The sequence below is a fragment of the Heterocephalus glaber genome, unplaced genomic scaffold, assembly GCF_053883595.1.
Source record: "Heterocephalus glaber isolate CG9 unplaced genomic scaffold, H.glaber_assembly_v1.0 deba00001561, whole genome shotgun sequence".
Classification (NCBI taxonomy): Eukaryota; Metazoa; Chordata; class Mammalia; order Rodentia; family Bathyergidae; genus Heterocephalus; species Heterocephalus glaber.
The window spans coordinates 10,669,711-10,686,158 of NW_028258349.1; the positions used below are offsets into that span (position 1 = coordinate 10,669,711).

The 16,448-nt window shown below is 44.3% G+C and overlaps 1 pseudogene; it reads right to left on the reverse strand.

Annotated features, from left to right (window-relative positions):
• Positions 1–7: 7 nt before the first annotated feature.
• LOC110344722 (small ribosomal subunit protein uS7m pseudogene) lies at positions 8–12,344 on the reverse strand (annotated as a pseudogene).
• Positions 12,345–16,448: the final 4,104 nt, after the last annotated feature.

The following is a 16,448-nucleotide window of genomic DNA, read 5'->3' on the forward strand; positions in this document are numbered from 1 at the left end:
GAGGCTGAGGAAGGCTACCTCGCCCTTCCCTTCTTGACAGCTCATGAGGAAAGGGCTCTTCTTACCCTAGGCCTCTAGTAATCCATCCCTTGGTTTGGCCAGTAGCCAGCGCAGCCTGTGTTCTCTGCTCCTCAGAGTTGTTCTTCCAAGTTCAGAGACCCCGACCTACCCACTGGCTGCATCTAGCATATTTGCCAGTCTTCATCTTCCTGCCCTGCTCTTCAAAGTCCTGAACCCTAGAGACCCCTTACTCCCTCTAGGATGTTCTCAGCCTTGGTGACACTGATTCCTATCCTGCTCCTCCCTCATGGATAGCCCCACCTCCCTTCTGTGTATTCCTTCTTCTCCTAAGACCTAAACTGGACACGTTTCTCTTCCTTTTTTTTTTTTTTTTTTTGTTGCAGTACCAGGGATCAAACCCAGGACCTTGTGTTTGCCAGGTGGGCATGGCACCACTGAGCTAAATCCTCAGCCCCTTCTATTCCTCCTTCCTTTCTTTCTCTTGCTTTCTTTTTTAAATGGCACTAGGGATCGAACCTTGCACCTTCACACTGAGCTATATCCCCAGCCCTTTTTTGTATTTATTTTTATTTTTTGAAGGAGGATCTTGCTAAGTCACTAAGTTGCCCAGACAGAGCTCGAACTTGTGGTCCTCCTGCCTCAGCCTCCCAGAGTGCTGGGATCCTAGGCATGCACTACCACATCTGGCTTCCATTTCCACTTTAAATACATAATAGTTGGCACTAAAGGATGTCTGTATCATAGACTGAGTCATATATGACAATGAAAGGAACCCCATACTCCACCCCCCATTTGAGAGCCAGCACATCATGGAGGAATACCCTTGTGACCTCATTAGACCACTGTCCATCCCACTTTGCCTCTCCTCTAGAAGTCTCATTACCCTTCACCTGAAAGTTGTCATTCTATTATATTTCAAATGGTTTTAAAAACATTGCTGTGTATCTCTAAACAATATATTTTTTAGTTTTGCTTGCTTTTGAGCTTTATAAAATTAAACCACACCATGTGTCATCTTCTATTCAATATTTTTCTAGCCAACACAAAAAGCTTCAATGCAAGCTTTTTTTAAAATTCAACACCTACAGTAGTGCTCCCTTATCCTGGGGGGGGGATACATTCCAAGACCCTCAGACTCATACCATCAAATCCTGTATAACAAGCGCTACTTGCAAGCACCGATTCTTCAACATTGGATCTGATAACCAAGATGGCAACTTAACCAACTCATGGTTGGGTAACATACACAGTGTGGATACCCTGGACAAAAAAGAGCAGGATTTGGGCCGGGAATTGGGCTCAGTGGTTCCACTGCCTGCCTTGAAAGCACAAGGTCCTGAGTTTGATCCCCGGTACCCCCCAAAAAGCATGATTCACATCCCAGGTAGGACAGAGCATGATTACGTGAGATTTCATTACACTGCTCAGATGGTACACAATTGACGACTTATGAATTGTTGATCTTTGGATTTTTCCATTTAATATTTGTGGACCACTGTTGAGCGGGGGTAACTGAAACCTTAGAAAGTAAGACTGCAGACAGGGAGGGACTAGGGCAGCAGTGGTGAGCCTTTTAGGGATGGGTACCAAATTGGAACCCAAAGCCCACTTATTTATCACAAAGCGCCAACACTGCAAATAAACCTGAAGCCTGAGGTTTTAGTTTAGAAAAAATAACTTATACATTAACATGTTTTGTCTTTAAAGAAACCAAATAACACCCATGCCATAGGTTCACCACCACTGGACTAGGGTATTTCTAAGACTCGCCCATATGTAAGCAGACTAGCCATCTATTTTTGTGGCTGTACACTGTGCGAATTCCACACATTCCACTGTGCAAATGCATCACCATCTATTTATCTGGTTTTCCTGCCCATAGTCTGGCTTTCTTCTGGCTTCCTGTTATGATGAATAAAGCTGTCAGGATTGCTCTCAGGAAATCCAGAGTTCCACTGATGGCCTGGCCACTCTTGCCTCCTCTGTATGAGTCTATCCCCGAGTGCTCAGTTGGTCCCACTGATCTACTGTCCAGCCTGAGCTATAAGACTGCCTCTGTTATGTTAGGCCTACAGTAAGTCCTGATGTCAGGTAGAGTAAGTCTCCTCATCTTCCCACACCGGGTCAGCTTGTTGAGTTCCAGAGAGGAGGGGACTCAAAAATGAGAATTTGACTGTTGTGTTATAGCTAACAATTGGTAATTGTGCAATACAAGTTGAGCACCCCTAATTTAAAATTTAGGGGGTATTTAAAATACCCCCTAATCTGAAACTTTCTGAACGATGACACAATGCCACGAGCCTGATTGTTCAAGGTATACAAACTTCATCTCATGCACAAAATTACTTTAAAATGTGGTATAAAGTTAACATTAGGACATGTGCAGAAGGTATACAAGAAACAGAAATAAATTTTGTGTGTAGAATTAGGTTGCACCCCCAAGATATCTGATTATATATACACAGATATTCCCAAATCCAACAAATATCTGCAAGCCAAAACATATTTGGTCCACAGCATTTTGGATAAGGGATGCTCGACTTGTACTGAGCTTTCCACAGGGCCCACATGGGGTCACTGTCCGCGTATAGTGGTAGGTTTCCTCCAGTGTGCACGATCCTAGCCAGCTTACTCACATTTAGGAATGGGACCTGGTATGAGGCTCAAGCCATGGGTTAGAAATTGAAGAGACAGCAGAAAATTGGTTTGGTTTTTTTGGTTGTTGTTGTTTTTGGTACTGGGGATTGAACTCAGGACCTTGTGCTTGCACGGCAGGCGGTGGAACCACTGAGCTAAATCCCTGGCCCAGAAAATTGGAATAAGAATTTTTTGCAGAAAAAAATTAAAGAGTTTTATCTAGGGAAACCCACTAGTGGTATCTGTGGAATCTCGGTGGAGATGCCAGGTAGGCATGCGGCCAAGGAGAGCTAAAGCTGGCCCCGGGCGTCTGCAGCAGGTGGAGATTGCCCACTCCAGGGTGTCTCGCTGTCAAGCTGCCCCTCCCCTCTCCTGAAACAGCTCACCCCAGAACCCACCCTTCTGTCCTTGCATAGGATCAGTGTCTTCAAGAGACAGCATGGTTGACTTCAGAGTCTCAGAGGTTGATTATTTGGGCAAGCTGAGCTTCCATTCCATAGCTTCTTTACCTTTCCTGATCTCTGCCTTTGCAGGTAGATTCTTTTTTTTTAATTTTTTAATTTTTTTAATATATATATTTATTGGTACATTTTAGGTATAAAATACATTTACATTTATCATTGGGTCTTTGTACCAGAACATGATGCATCTTAGTTTTTATTTTTTCTCCCATTACCTGTGCTCCCTTCACCCCCTCCACCCTTCCCTATCTACACAGACTTTGATTCCATTTTTTTTTCTCATAATTTTTTTCTTTCCCTTCTTCCCTTTCCCCTTTCCCTTCCACCATCCCCAAACCCTTGGACCTTTTCTTATTTCAAATTATCAATTATTCATTTTAATCATTTTCATCCTTATTTACACTTTCAATTTCTCACACTAGAGAAACTATTCGGTATCTACACATGTGTGGCTGCAGGTAGATTCGTGAATACGGTTCATGGCTCAAGTTAGGGTTGTAGGAAAAAGAGAGCTCATTTGAACCCAATGACCTTGGAAACATGGTAAACTGCTTGTGGGCAAAAATGAAATTTCAGACAAAGCAGGATTACCTAAGGAGACCCTCATCTTCCCCACCCTAAAAGCCCTGTGGATGAAAACCATCGATCTCTGTGTTAGTCAGCTTTCTGTGACTATAACAAATACCTGACATAGTCAGCTTATAAAGACAAAAGGCTTGTTTTGGCTCACACTTTGGATGTTTTAGCCCGTGATCAAATGGCCCTATTGCTTTGGGCCTATGGAAAAGCAGCACATCATAGGGGAAGCACATGGTAGAGCAAAACTGTACACCTCTTGGCTAGGATGTGACACAAAAGAGGAAGAGGGGGCTCAAGCGTGCCACTTTCCCTGGCAAGGGCACACCCTTGAGGCTCCACCTCTTAAAGTTTCTACCACTTCCCAATAGCACAAACCTGAGGACCAAGACTTTAACACATGGTAAGGAGAGATTTGAGAAACAAACCACAGCACACTTTTATTCTATTATCTCTGCCTTCCACACATTCAGAGGAGCAATAGGAAGAGCGCCCACTGGAGTCCCAGCTGACATGCAGGGGTGGGCTGAGTGGTCCAGAGCTTGTTCATTTCTGTAGAATTTTCCATGTGAAGAGTGTATGCATAGAGTCTGTGTTGATGAAACTATTTTTCACTCCTATGTGAGTGTCCAACAGAGTGTGGGTTTGTGTATTTCTGACAAACTGTAAGTGGTAATGTAGTGTTTACACTCTCTACATACATCAAGATTTGCTATCTTGATGTTTGTTTCTGTTTTCAATGAACTATGACTTCCTGGTTTTTTCCCCTGAATATACCCACCTGCTAAGTTTAAACAGCTAATCGAATCTCACCCACATTCTACTTAACGGTTTCTTTCCCAAGTTTGTCTGATTTTGATCAAACCCTTTCCATATTGTTCACCCTCAAAAGTCTCTACTCCTCTCATGTTCTATCCTCACTTTTTTATTCACTTATTTATCCTGACAGTTCTCCCTTGGGGCTAGACTGAGCTCCATTTCTACAAAATTGATGTATTCCTGTGTGCTGAATGTCTGTGGGGCAAGTGGGACCATCCCCTCCCATCCATCCTCTACTTTGATCTCCTAGACAGGAAGTTGTTGGGTCTTTGCTTCTCATGAACATCCGCTTTGTCTTTTTGGCATCTTGGATGAAGTGCTGGTGCTCTCACAGCAAGGATACCAAGGCCAAGGCCATTTCCAAACCTTAAACTTGAACTATCTGGGGAGGAAGCGTGGTACAACTTGAGTTGACCATGGAATTAGCCCCTTGACAGGAATAGTACAGGAGGGATGAAGATGGTTTTGTTTTTCATTTTATGAACGGTTTAAGGATTGGGCCTCCCAAGAGTTTCTTCTTTCTCCCCAGCTCCTTCTGGCAACCTACTTCTCTATTTTGCTTCTCATCTCATATTATTTTATTCCCACCTTGAAAACTCTGAGAGGCCCAAGATACATTGTAAGAAAACATGCCTGTTCTGCTTCGCAGAACCTAAAGAAAATTACTTTTCTGACCATTTGAGTTCATTTCTACCAGGACTTGTAAGGGCTAAATATAATACTTTCTGTAGAAAATCACTGTTTTGGAGGTATCTATAATGCCCAATGGGGCATCCATCACACATAGCACCCTTGGACGCCCTTCTGGAATCTCCAACATGGCAGTGGAAGGAAGCTCCATCTCTGCAGTGAGGTTGAGGGCAGAGCCTTCTGATCAGCTGCAATTTTTTTTTAGGCTTTTCCCCCTTCCATTGGCATGTACATTGTCCGCTGCTCTTTTACAAAATGGAAATTAAGCCACAGACATAGAGACATATTCTTTGTACTCAATGAGCTTACATTCATAAAGCATGGAAAATGTTATTAGCCACCTCAACGGGTTTTGAGAGAATCTAATGAGATAATATAAGTAAAATGTTCAGCCTGGGCTCAAGCACATGCTAAGTGCCCAATCACTGCTGTAGCTACTGTTATTTTATCATCCTAAGGGAGTGTCTGAATGAGCACCCATGGGTCATGATTTCAACAACCACATTATACAAGATGCTGGGATTCAGATGCTGGGGAAACAAAGCTAGGAGCAATATAAAAATTCTAGAATGCGTGTGGCTTCCCCACATTAGCTTTGTTTAGCCTCTGGGTGTTTTTTACACCATTATTAGGAAAATTCTTAAAATGAGAAGGTGACACATAATGTGTTTCCAAAGAGAACCAAGAAGGGAGGAACTGGAACAATTCCATTTTGCTCCACAGTCAGGTTTCTGAGAAGAGCCCTCCATACAATCAGGTTGCATTTGGTATGGGCCATTTTTTGCCCTGTTTTATATATTGGGATTATACGTATGTTTTTGTTTTTGTTTTTGAAAAAATTTCAAAATACTCAAGTAGGGCTAGTTTTAATAGGAAGCAGCTGGCTTGGCCCCTGCAAGCCCCAAAAAAGGCAGAGCAGGAGCGGGTAACTGGCCAGACCACTGGAGAAAGCATGAGCTGCTAAGGAATGGATACCTCTAGGAGAAACTTGTAGCCCACACTGCAACAGGGAGTGTGCAGACACATCCGCAAACACACTGTACTTTGAAGGTGCTGGAAACTTACAGTTTCCACCATCTGCCATGAGATGAGGCAGCAAGAAAATCTTTACCACACGGGACTGCCCGATCTTGGACTTCCCAGCCTTCAGAACCAAGAGCCAAATGGAATGGCAACACCAGCATTTAGCCCCAGGGGGTGATGACTAGGACCCCCTGGGTTACTGGAAGTATTCTATGTGTTAATCTGTGTATTGGCGGCATCCATGTAAAAAAATTAATTATACGTATATGTTACACCTCAGTAAATAGCTAAAAATAAATAAAATTTTAATGACAGTGCAATGCATCATCAATGTTCAAACTATTTTAACAGCCTTATGGAAGCAGAGTTGATGTATGACGAACTGCACATATTTAAGTTACAGAATTTGATATCCGATTTTAACCAAGGTATATACACATGAAGCCAGCACCACAGTCAAGCTAACAACACACCCACCACCCCATAAAGTCTCCTCCTGCTTCCCCTGCATCACTGTATCTCCAGATCATGAACATTTTTATGTTAAGAATTTTTGCAAACAGGAACAACATCACTGCTACATATTTTCTTTTAGGAATTATGCCAGACCAGGAAGGAGAACTCAGAAACCCACACACACTCTCCACTCACGCATAACTGGAGGGTTCTGAAAGCTCGGGAGGGAGGGCTGCAGACACAATGGAAGTCAAGAGTCCAGGAAGAAATGCCCATGGCTATGATCACAGACTAAGCCTGGAAGGCCCAACAGGCCCGTTCAGCTGGACAGACCAGCAGTCACTTATTTTGGAATACGAAGAACAGGACGGACAACCTGGAAAATGGAACCTTCCTGGACTTGGCCAGCACTGAGCCCTGAGGCCAGGGAGAAGGCACTTGCTCTCTTGTCTGCACAGGAAGCTCCCTGCCTACCTGCCAGGGAGGGGGCTGGGCTGGGCTGCTGCACGTTGAGTGACTTTCCTGCTGCCCTCCCAGCTGGTGGAGTAAAGGAAGATTAAACAACTCACACAGCACATATTCCCCTGAATTAGGAACTTTACTGGAAACCAGGGAGATTCCCTGCTAGGCAGAGCCAAAAGCTTCCTTCTGCCCCCTACAAAGATCTTCGGTGAGTTGCACAGGAAGAGTTGCCTCATCCATGAGCCAGAGGTAACTCAAAGAACCCATAAGTGATGAGAGCAGTGCTAGGGACCTGATGTCTGCCACCTAGTTCAGATGCATAAATAATAAGTAGTACAGTAAAATGTTAGTGGCAGAACTTAGATGGTGGGTATACAGATGCACACTGTATGGTTCCTTCAGCTGTTCTGTGTTTGCAAATTCTCACTAAAAAGTTGGAGAAGGAAGGATATGCACAGGAAGTGAATAAAAGAAAAAAGATAAACATAACAGTAAAAAAAATTGTAGATGGGCTGGGGATTTAGCTCAGCGGCACCGCACCTGGCTCACAAGGGCAAGATCCTGAGTTCGATCTCTGGTACCCAAAAAAAAACCAAAAAAAAACAAAACAAGAAGCCATAGAACACCAAAGACAATGAGACGATCTTGAAAGCAGTTGGAAATAAAAGACAGATTACTTGGTGAAGCCAAAATTTGAGTCACTGTGCATTTCTCAACAGCAAAAAGCGGGAACAAGAACAATACTTTCACCGTACGAAGCAAAAACAGCTATCCATCTAGAACTGCATTCCCCACAGTCCTTCAAGAGTGCAGATGGGGGCCAGGGATTTAGCTCAGTGGTTCCTGCGCCTGTCTCGAAAGCACAAGGTCCCAAGTTCGATCCCTGGTGCCAAAAAAAAAAAAAGAGTGCAGATGGAAACAGAGACTTTGAGAAGCAAACATGCTTTCAGAAAGAAAAGCTGAAAATCCCTGCTGTAAATGCATCTCCACTACAGGGAAATTTAAAGGATTTAGCTCAGGAGGAAGAAAAGTATTATCGGAGGGAAAACATGAGATGTAAGATGGAACAATGAGCAATAAAAATATAATAAATATGTGAGCAGATCTAAATAGACAGTGATTTATAAAAACGCACTTTGGTTTTTAGCTTTTTAAATAAAGGACAGGACTAAAATACATGATAATTGACTAAGAGGTAGGATGAAGGACTGTAATTAAAGTGTTCTGATGTCTTTGTGTTATTCCAAGAAAAAAGGTACTGACAAGAAACTGACACATGAAACATGCATTTACAACAATAGAAAGTGTGTAACATCTAAACTCAGAGAGGGAAGACGATGAACAAATGAACAAGAAAATCCCTCAATCCAAGATAAGCACAAAAGGTACAATAAGAAACATATAAGAGACCAGGCATGATGGTGCATGCCTGTAATCCTAGCACTTGGGAAGCTGAGGCAGGAAGATTGCTAGGAGTTCCAGGCCAGCCTGAACTATATAGCGAGACCCTGTCTCAAAAAAAAAAAAAAAAAAGAAAGAAAGAAACATGAAGGGAATAGGATAAACAGAAAGTAAACAAACTATTATGGCTGAAATATTAAAAACACATCAACAATTATAATACAAGTATGCAGACTAGATGCTTCAGTGAAAAAATAGACTGCAAAACTAGAAGTAGAAAAAAACCCTAACCCTAACCCCATCCTACCAAGATCCCAAAGCATCTCCTCCTGCTGTTCTAAGCAAGCCCTCAGCTCAGCCCACAAAGTCTCCCCATCTTGTCTCCCACTGGAAGTTCCTCCTCCAAACCTGAGATACAGCCTGCCTGGAGTATTCTGTCCCTGTATAAATCTACCCACTTTTCAAAGTCCAGCTTCAGGCTCTCCTCCCCCTCCTCCATCATCCCAAAACACAGCGCTCTCTTGACCTTTTGAAGGGTGGGAGTGTTTCCGCTTCCCACACATCCTTTGGTCTGCCTAAGCCAAGATCCACCACTTCCAGTGCCCCATTTACAGGCAACATCCCCTAGAAACACTGCAGCAATAATTCCCTTCAAGAAATCTTCCCGTCCTTAGGTCTGAAAACAATATGTTTTTCTGGAAAAACCTTTATCACCTTGAGTCATAACAAAGTATTCACCAGCACTTGGAATCTCCTGATAAGAGTTCCTGAGGGCATGTACTTGGTATTAGTCACAGAGTGCTGATGCCAAAACTCTGCTCAATGAATACATTCCTGTATTTTTCTCTTAATGCTCCTATTCATCCTTCAGGACCCAGTTTAGCTATCCCCTCCTCTAGAAACTGTTCTGAGGGCCCAGAGCAAGGTGGATCCTTCTATAATGTCTCAGGGCATCTTGTTTCTTTATAATGATTATGCAAATCATCATGCATCTGAGTAACCCATTGTTAAATGCATCTCTTTCACACACAGCACTGCAAGGACAGGGCAGGGTGTTTCCCAGCTAAACTCCTTGTGTGCTAGCACAACACTTACCACAGAGTTGGTGCTCAGTACCTCGCTTTTTTTTTTTTTTTTGGTACCTGTTTGTAGTTCATGCAGTTTACCATGATCTTGGGGAGTGGGTGCACGTACATACCACAAATTTCTTTTCAATCCCCTTCCCCTTCCCTCTCCCTCCCTCTGTCCTCCTCCAATTCCCCTATCCCATTTTTAATTCTTCTTGATATTATTAATCTTAGCTCCTGTTGTGGCATATGTTTACATTATTTGAGGTTATTAGGTTCCTATACACGGTGTATCTTTATCAGACTTATTTTCCATTCCCCTCGCTCTTGTTCCCAACTTCCCTATTGCAAGAGATCCATCCCCTTGTCCCCATCTGTCCATTCTTCATTATTCTGTTTGTACTTTGTTTCACTCCAATGAGAGATACGACACGGTATTTAAGTTTGTGTGTCTGGTTTATTTCACTCAACATTATATTTTCTAGGTGCATCCATTTTTCTACAAATGTCTCAAATTTGTCATTTTTTATAGCTGAGTAGTACTCCATCACATATAAATACTACATTTCCTTTATCCAATCATCTGTTTGGTTTTAAAAAAAAATTTCCTCCAATGAGTTTTAATCAATGGTACTTCTGTATCAGGGAGAGGATTTTCTAATAAAGGGCAAGTATCTCCTGATGCTACAGCTTCTTCCTTTCGCATCCAAAGCTCTGTCCTGAGCTGAGGAAAGGGGAGACTGGGCCCTGAGTTTCTCAGAAGAAATTCCCAAGTCAATGTTTCCTCTTTACAAGGAGACAGGGCACAGAGAGCCAGTTCCAGCCCCACTGACAAAGGGTCAGTGGACAATAAACAGGCCGCTGCCTCCTTCTCAAAAAGGAACTACAGCCTTTCTTTGTGTTTGTCATTGTTTTTACTGTTTTGTTTTGAGACAAGGTCTTGCTATGTAGTTCAGGCTGTCCAAGAACTTACTTTGTAGTCCAGGCAGACCTCAAGCACCCAGAAATCCTCCTGCCTCACCCTCCCAAGTACTGGGATTATAGGCATGCACCACCATGCCCAGCTTGGAACTACATCCTTCACACACAGGGACTTTTCAGTCGGGTAGAGGGCCTCGGCTCCTCCCAGATCCTCTCCTTTCTCTCTACCACCAGCGGTAATGGGCCAGGGCACGGTTGGCCTCAGCCATCTTGTGCATGTCCTGCTTCCTCTTGATCATGGGGCCCTGATTGTGAAAAGCCTGCAGCAGCTCACGTGACAACTTCTCTGGCATCAGTGTCCGCCGGTGCTTACTATTTTGGCACTCAGCGATCATCCACTTCATGGCCAGGAATCAGCGATGTCGGTCAGGTAGGGGCACAGGGACCTGGTAGAAATGGCCACCCCTGAGGATGGGTACGAGGCCAGTGACAGGCTCACAGGTTTTCAGCGCTTGGTGGAAGATGGTGTAGGGGTTGCGTTCGATGGTTGCCTGTTCCTCTGCAGAAGCAGCACTTTTCAAACTGTTTCCTTTTCACAGTTTCCAGAGTCTGGGTCACAAGGGATCTGGCCAGTATTTCATTTCCTCCTTTCATCATCATGTTGGTGAGTTTACTGATCACTGGGTCTGCAGACACAGAGCATGTTGTCGTCGCTGGGTCTTTGATGAGCTGAGTCTTCTTGAGCTCCTGGTCATATTTCTCCTCCTCAGTGAGCTCAGTCCTGGGCTTGCAGTACTGTTCTTTATCAACTAGAGGATCCTTGAATTCAGGACCATAGTGGCTCCATCTCACCTGGGTTGGCCCTGGAACATGCCAGACAGTGCAGGTGGTCCCTGGGGGCCAGGCCGGGCCAGGACCACAGTCTCCAGTCATCTGTTGATGGGTATACAGGCTGCTACCAGGATTTAGCTATTATGAAGTGTGCTGCTATAAACATAGGTATACATGTATGGCTGTAGTATGATATTCTAAGCTTTTGGGGGAAGATACCTAGCAGGGGGATAGCTAGGTCATATGGAATTTCTAATTTCAGTTCTTTTTAAAATTTCAGTTCTTTGAAAAATCTCCATACTGCTTTTCATAATGGTTGTTGCTTATTAAATAGAAAAATTGAAATATGAATCTTTCACATCCAATGATACTTTGCTTCCCCAAGACTAAAACTTACTATAACAGAGTATGTTATTGTTATATTTCATTGTGGAAATTTTCAAGCATTCCTTATTCTTAGAATATAATGATTTGTCAGGGCTGAGGATTTAGCTCAGTGGTTCCAGTACTTGCCTTGCAAGAGCAAGGACCCAAATTTGATCCCTGGTACCAAAAAAAAAAGAATATAATGATTTGTCTTGAGTAGGACATCTAGCTTTCACAGTTATCAACATGTTTGCCAATCTTTTGATACAGTTTTCTAAGAACAACTAATTGGGATGTAATTTATATGCTATAAAATGTAGCCATTTTGATTGTACACTCTTGGGCAGGGGATTTAGCTCAGTGGCACTGCACATGCCTCGAAAGCGCAAGGTCCTGAGTTTGATCCCCGGTACCACACACATGCACACAAAAAGACATGATTGTACACTCTTAGCATATATGTTCACCCATAACCTTCCTTTGTGGCACAGAATACTGTGTATTAAAATTCTTAATATATATTTGGTACCTCATTCAGATATGATCTGAGATAAGCTGGGGGAGGGGGCTTGGCCTTTGAAGAAACAGGAGATTTTCAATATCCTGGAAACACCTGAAAGAAAGGATTTGGGCTCTTAGGGCCTCTTTGCTTCCCTGGAACCCAACCCCAATTGGTCTCAATTCAGTTGAGTCAGAATATACTTTCTCCGTCCCTTTACGAAAGTTTCCTCTACTGTGATCTGAGAATGGAGAAGCAAAGCCTTCATTTCCTTTACAGTGGGATGCAGCATCTAACTCAGGCCAGCCAGGGACCAAGGCCTCTCCCCCAGCTTTCTTGTTGCCAGTCAAAAGCGTCCACTAGTAGTGGCCTCCACATCCCCCGCGCCTGCCTCTCACAGGCCCTAGGCCACACGAAAGGTCACTCTATCGCATCACAGATGTCAGTGCTGGCGCAGACAGGGCTGAGCGGGAGCCTTGCCCCCCGAGCCTGAACTAGCCTGGACAAGGGCTTCCAACCCTCAGAGCCTCCCAAGGCAGGAAGTGGGGGATGACAGAGCAAGGGTGGGTGGCTGCGGCAGGTCTGGCCGGAAAGCATTCTGGCAAGGCAGACACTGGTGGTGGAGGGCAGGGGATGTCACTCACACCCTTTCTACACCACAAGTGGGGGAGAGCTGTTTGGGGATACAGGAAGAAGGGGCACTTGGCAGAAGAAAGGGGCAGCAGGGGAGGCCTTACTGAGTGTCAGCCTCTGAAGGCTCACGGAATGACACACAGAACACTGCAGCTTTGCATCTGAGCAGGAGAGACATCGCAGAGAGGAGCAGGGAAGGAGACGGGATGCAGGTGGGTTGGCCATTATTTGGCACAAAAACCCCACCTACAGCCGGGGATTTAGCTCAGTAGTTCCGGTGCCTGCCTTGAAAGCGCAAAGTCCCGAGTTCGATCCCTGATACCAAAAAAAAAAAAAAAGCCACCTACATCATATGGTGTTGACCGTGTTTCAATCTGTACCTCTTTCACAGCTCTTGGTTCAGAGGTTCAAACTGTGCCCCACCCCAGCACCTGCAGACTCACTGTAGATTTCTTTTCTGCATCTGCTTCCTCCTTTTTTCATATTTAACTTCACAAATCCTTTTACTTTATTCATTGTTCATTCACTCTACAAATATTTGTGTCAGGTGCTGGAGATGCAATGGGAAGTCTGTAATGCATGCATGATGCACATATATTCAAAGTTTCTAATGCTGCTGGGCATGGTAGTGCATATCTGCGATCCCAGCACTCTGGGAGACTAAGGCAGGAGGATTCTGAGTTTGAGCCCAGACTGGTTAACTATAACAACTTAGTGAGACCCTGTGTCCAAAAAGAAAAAGTGGCTGGAAATGTGGTTCAGTGTGAAGGACCGGGGCTCAATTCTCAGTACTGCAAAAAGAAAAAGAGGAAAGAGAAGAGGAAGAGGAAAGGAAGAAGAGGAGGAAGAAGGAAAAAAGCTTACCATGCAGTGAGTCAGGATCGTTTTAGCTAGCACATATTGAGAACTGACTCTTACCCTGGTGACTCTTGAATAAAAAATGAGAAATCTGGAGGCTGGGCATGGTGGGACATGGCTGTAATCCCAGCACTTGGGAGGTTGAAGCAGGAGGACTGCCAGGAGTTTGAGGCAAACCTGGGCTACATAGTGAATTCAAGGCCAGCATGAACTACAAAGCAAGACCCAGAGAGAGAGAAAGAGAGAGAGAGAGCACAGGAAAATCAAATAAGCCAGTGGACCTTTGGTGGGAGGTTAACATAGAATTCCCGAATTACAAGAAAAACTGTCAGTTTGGGAAGAGAAGAGAAGGAAGAACAAAATCAAATGCCCAGAAAAGCTCGCCAAAAGTGGGCAAAGAGAAATCAAAAGTTGGATGTTGCCACATCTTGGAAAAACCTTGTAGGAAATTTAGGAAAGTAGTGTCTTCACATTTGCCTGACTCATCCTGGAAATCCAGCATATCCATTTATGTCTCTGTCACTTAGTTTTCTTCATCTGTACAGCCAAACTACTCCAATCTGATGCAGAAAGGTATTATGAAAGCGAAACACATAATGCACAAAAGAATACATGCTGAGCTCCTCTGTCTTCCAGGCACATTCCTTCCCTTTTCTCTCCTCTTCCTTACTGGGGACTGAACCAGGGCCTTGAGCATGTTAGGCAAGTGCTCTACCACTGAGCTATACCTCAGAGCTTTTTGTTTTGAGTCAGGGCCTTGCTAAGTGGCTCAGGCTGGCCTCAACCTTGGGATCCTCCCGCCCCAGCCTCCCAAGTAGCTGGAATTATAGCATGTGTCACTGTACCTGGCTAAGGGGTAGTCTTACTTGTGGCTCAACTCATTAATTTCACCACCTGCTGGGGTCTGCCCAGGTCATATAACCATTGTGGGTGGCACTTCATTGAACAAACACTGCACAGTGAACCAACACATTTTCTGCTCTGAAGGACTCCAGAGTGGAGATCAGAAGGCAAGATAAGCAAACATAAAAGACCATGCTCAGCACTTCCCAGAGTGCAGGGGAGCCAGAATTTCTTTCTGAGCAGTTGGTGCATGACTTGAACCTTTGAAGCACTTGTGATTAGAAATAACACTTCCACGTTTGCTTTAACTATACCCCAGCCTGTATGTAGGTTCCTGAGGTTTGGAGTTTTGCACGCAGAAGACCCCTGAGAGAAGGACTTTCTGTCCTTTCCCTGTGTCCACACCCAGGTGGCCATGCACTTGCACCACGGCCCAATTCCATGCACACACGGGTTCTTATAGTACACAATGAGCTAGATTTGCAGGCATTCTCAGTCCTGGCTGCACACTGGAATCCCCATAAAATCAGAATGTCTGGAGGGTGGGTCCCTCAAATCAGGAATCTTCAAAGCTCCTCCTGTGATTCTGACACGCAGCCAAGACTGAAACATTGAGCACTGTTTACACACACACACACACACACACACACACACACACACACACACACACAGAATGCCTGAGGGTCTTCACAAGATTCAGACTTTAATTCAGCAGGCCTTGTGTCTGCCCAAAGGCTCTAGGTTTCTAACAATTTCCCAAGTGCTGTGATGCTGCAGGCTCCAGACCACACTTTTAGCAGGAGCTGGGACACAGGCACTGGCCCTCTGACATAGGGTGGTGTGTCTTGTGCCCTCTGGTGGCCAGAATCTTCCTAGCAGCACTTTGCAGAGAAGAGCTGATGTTAGAAGCCCTAATACACAATTTCTGCAGGGATTACTGATTCTTTCCCCAGAGCCCAGTTGGCTGCACCTTGACTTTGACCTTGTAATACACTGGGCAGAGCCCCATCAAGTCTGCCTGGACTCCTGACATACAAAACTGTCAGCTCCAAGTTCGATCCCCGGTACCAGAAGAAAAAAAAAGCCTTGCAGAACTGTCAGCTCATAAATGTTATGCAGCAGTAGAAAAGAAACAGAGTTTTACAGACTACAATAACAGGCCAGTTGAGAACTCCAAACAAATCCATGGGTTTGGTAATTGACCCTGCATGATTCTCCTACAATCCAAGCAGATGGATCTGCTCCAGCCTCCTGCTTCAATGGGAGCAGAGGCCAACGGGACTATGCTTCTCTTTTTATCAAGACTATTCTTACTGCATCTTTCTTCCCACACACTTTTTTCACCTTGTAATGATGGTTGTCACTGACATCTGCAAAAGCTCAGGGAGAACCAGGCATGGTGGTGCACACCTGTAGTCCCAGCACTTGGGTGGCTGAGGCAGAAGGAGTACTGTGACTTCGAGGCCAGCCTGAACTACATAGTGAGACCCTATCTCAAAAAAAAAAAAAAAAAAAAGGAGGAGGGATAGAGTGAAGAGTATGTCTCAGATTTTACTTTCCAAAGATGAGCACAGCAATATATCCAACACACACACACACACACACACACACACACACACACACACTCCTGACAACAGGACCCAGACACTCTTCTATTAAGACATGGAATCTATGTTTCCTCCTGCTAAATTTAGCAAACCTGAGACTATGATGGGAGTGACACTAAGTAATTTTCAAGGCTAGGTCATGAAAGAGGTATACCTCTGCCTCTTGTTGTCTCTCAGGATACTTGGAAACCAGGCACCATTCTGTGAGGAAGCCCAAGCAGCAACATAGAGAGGCTGTAGGGAAAGTTGGAGATTTCTGGCAAATAAAGAGTTAAAC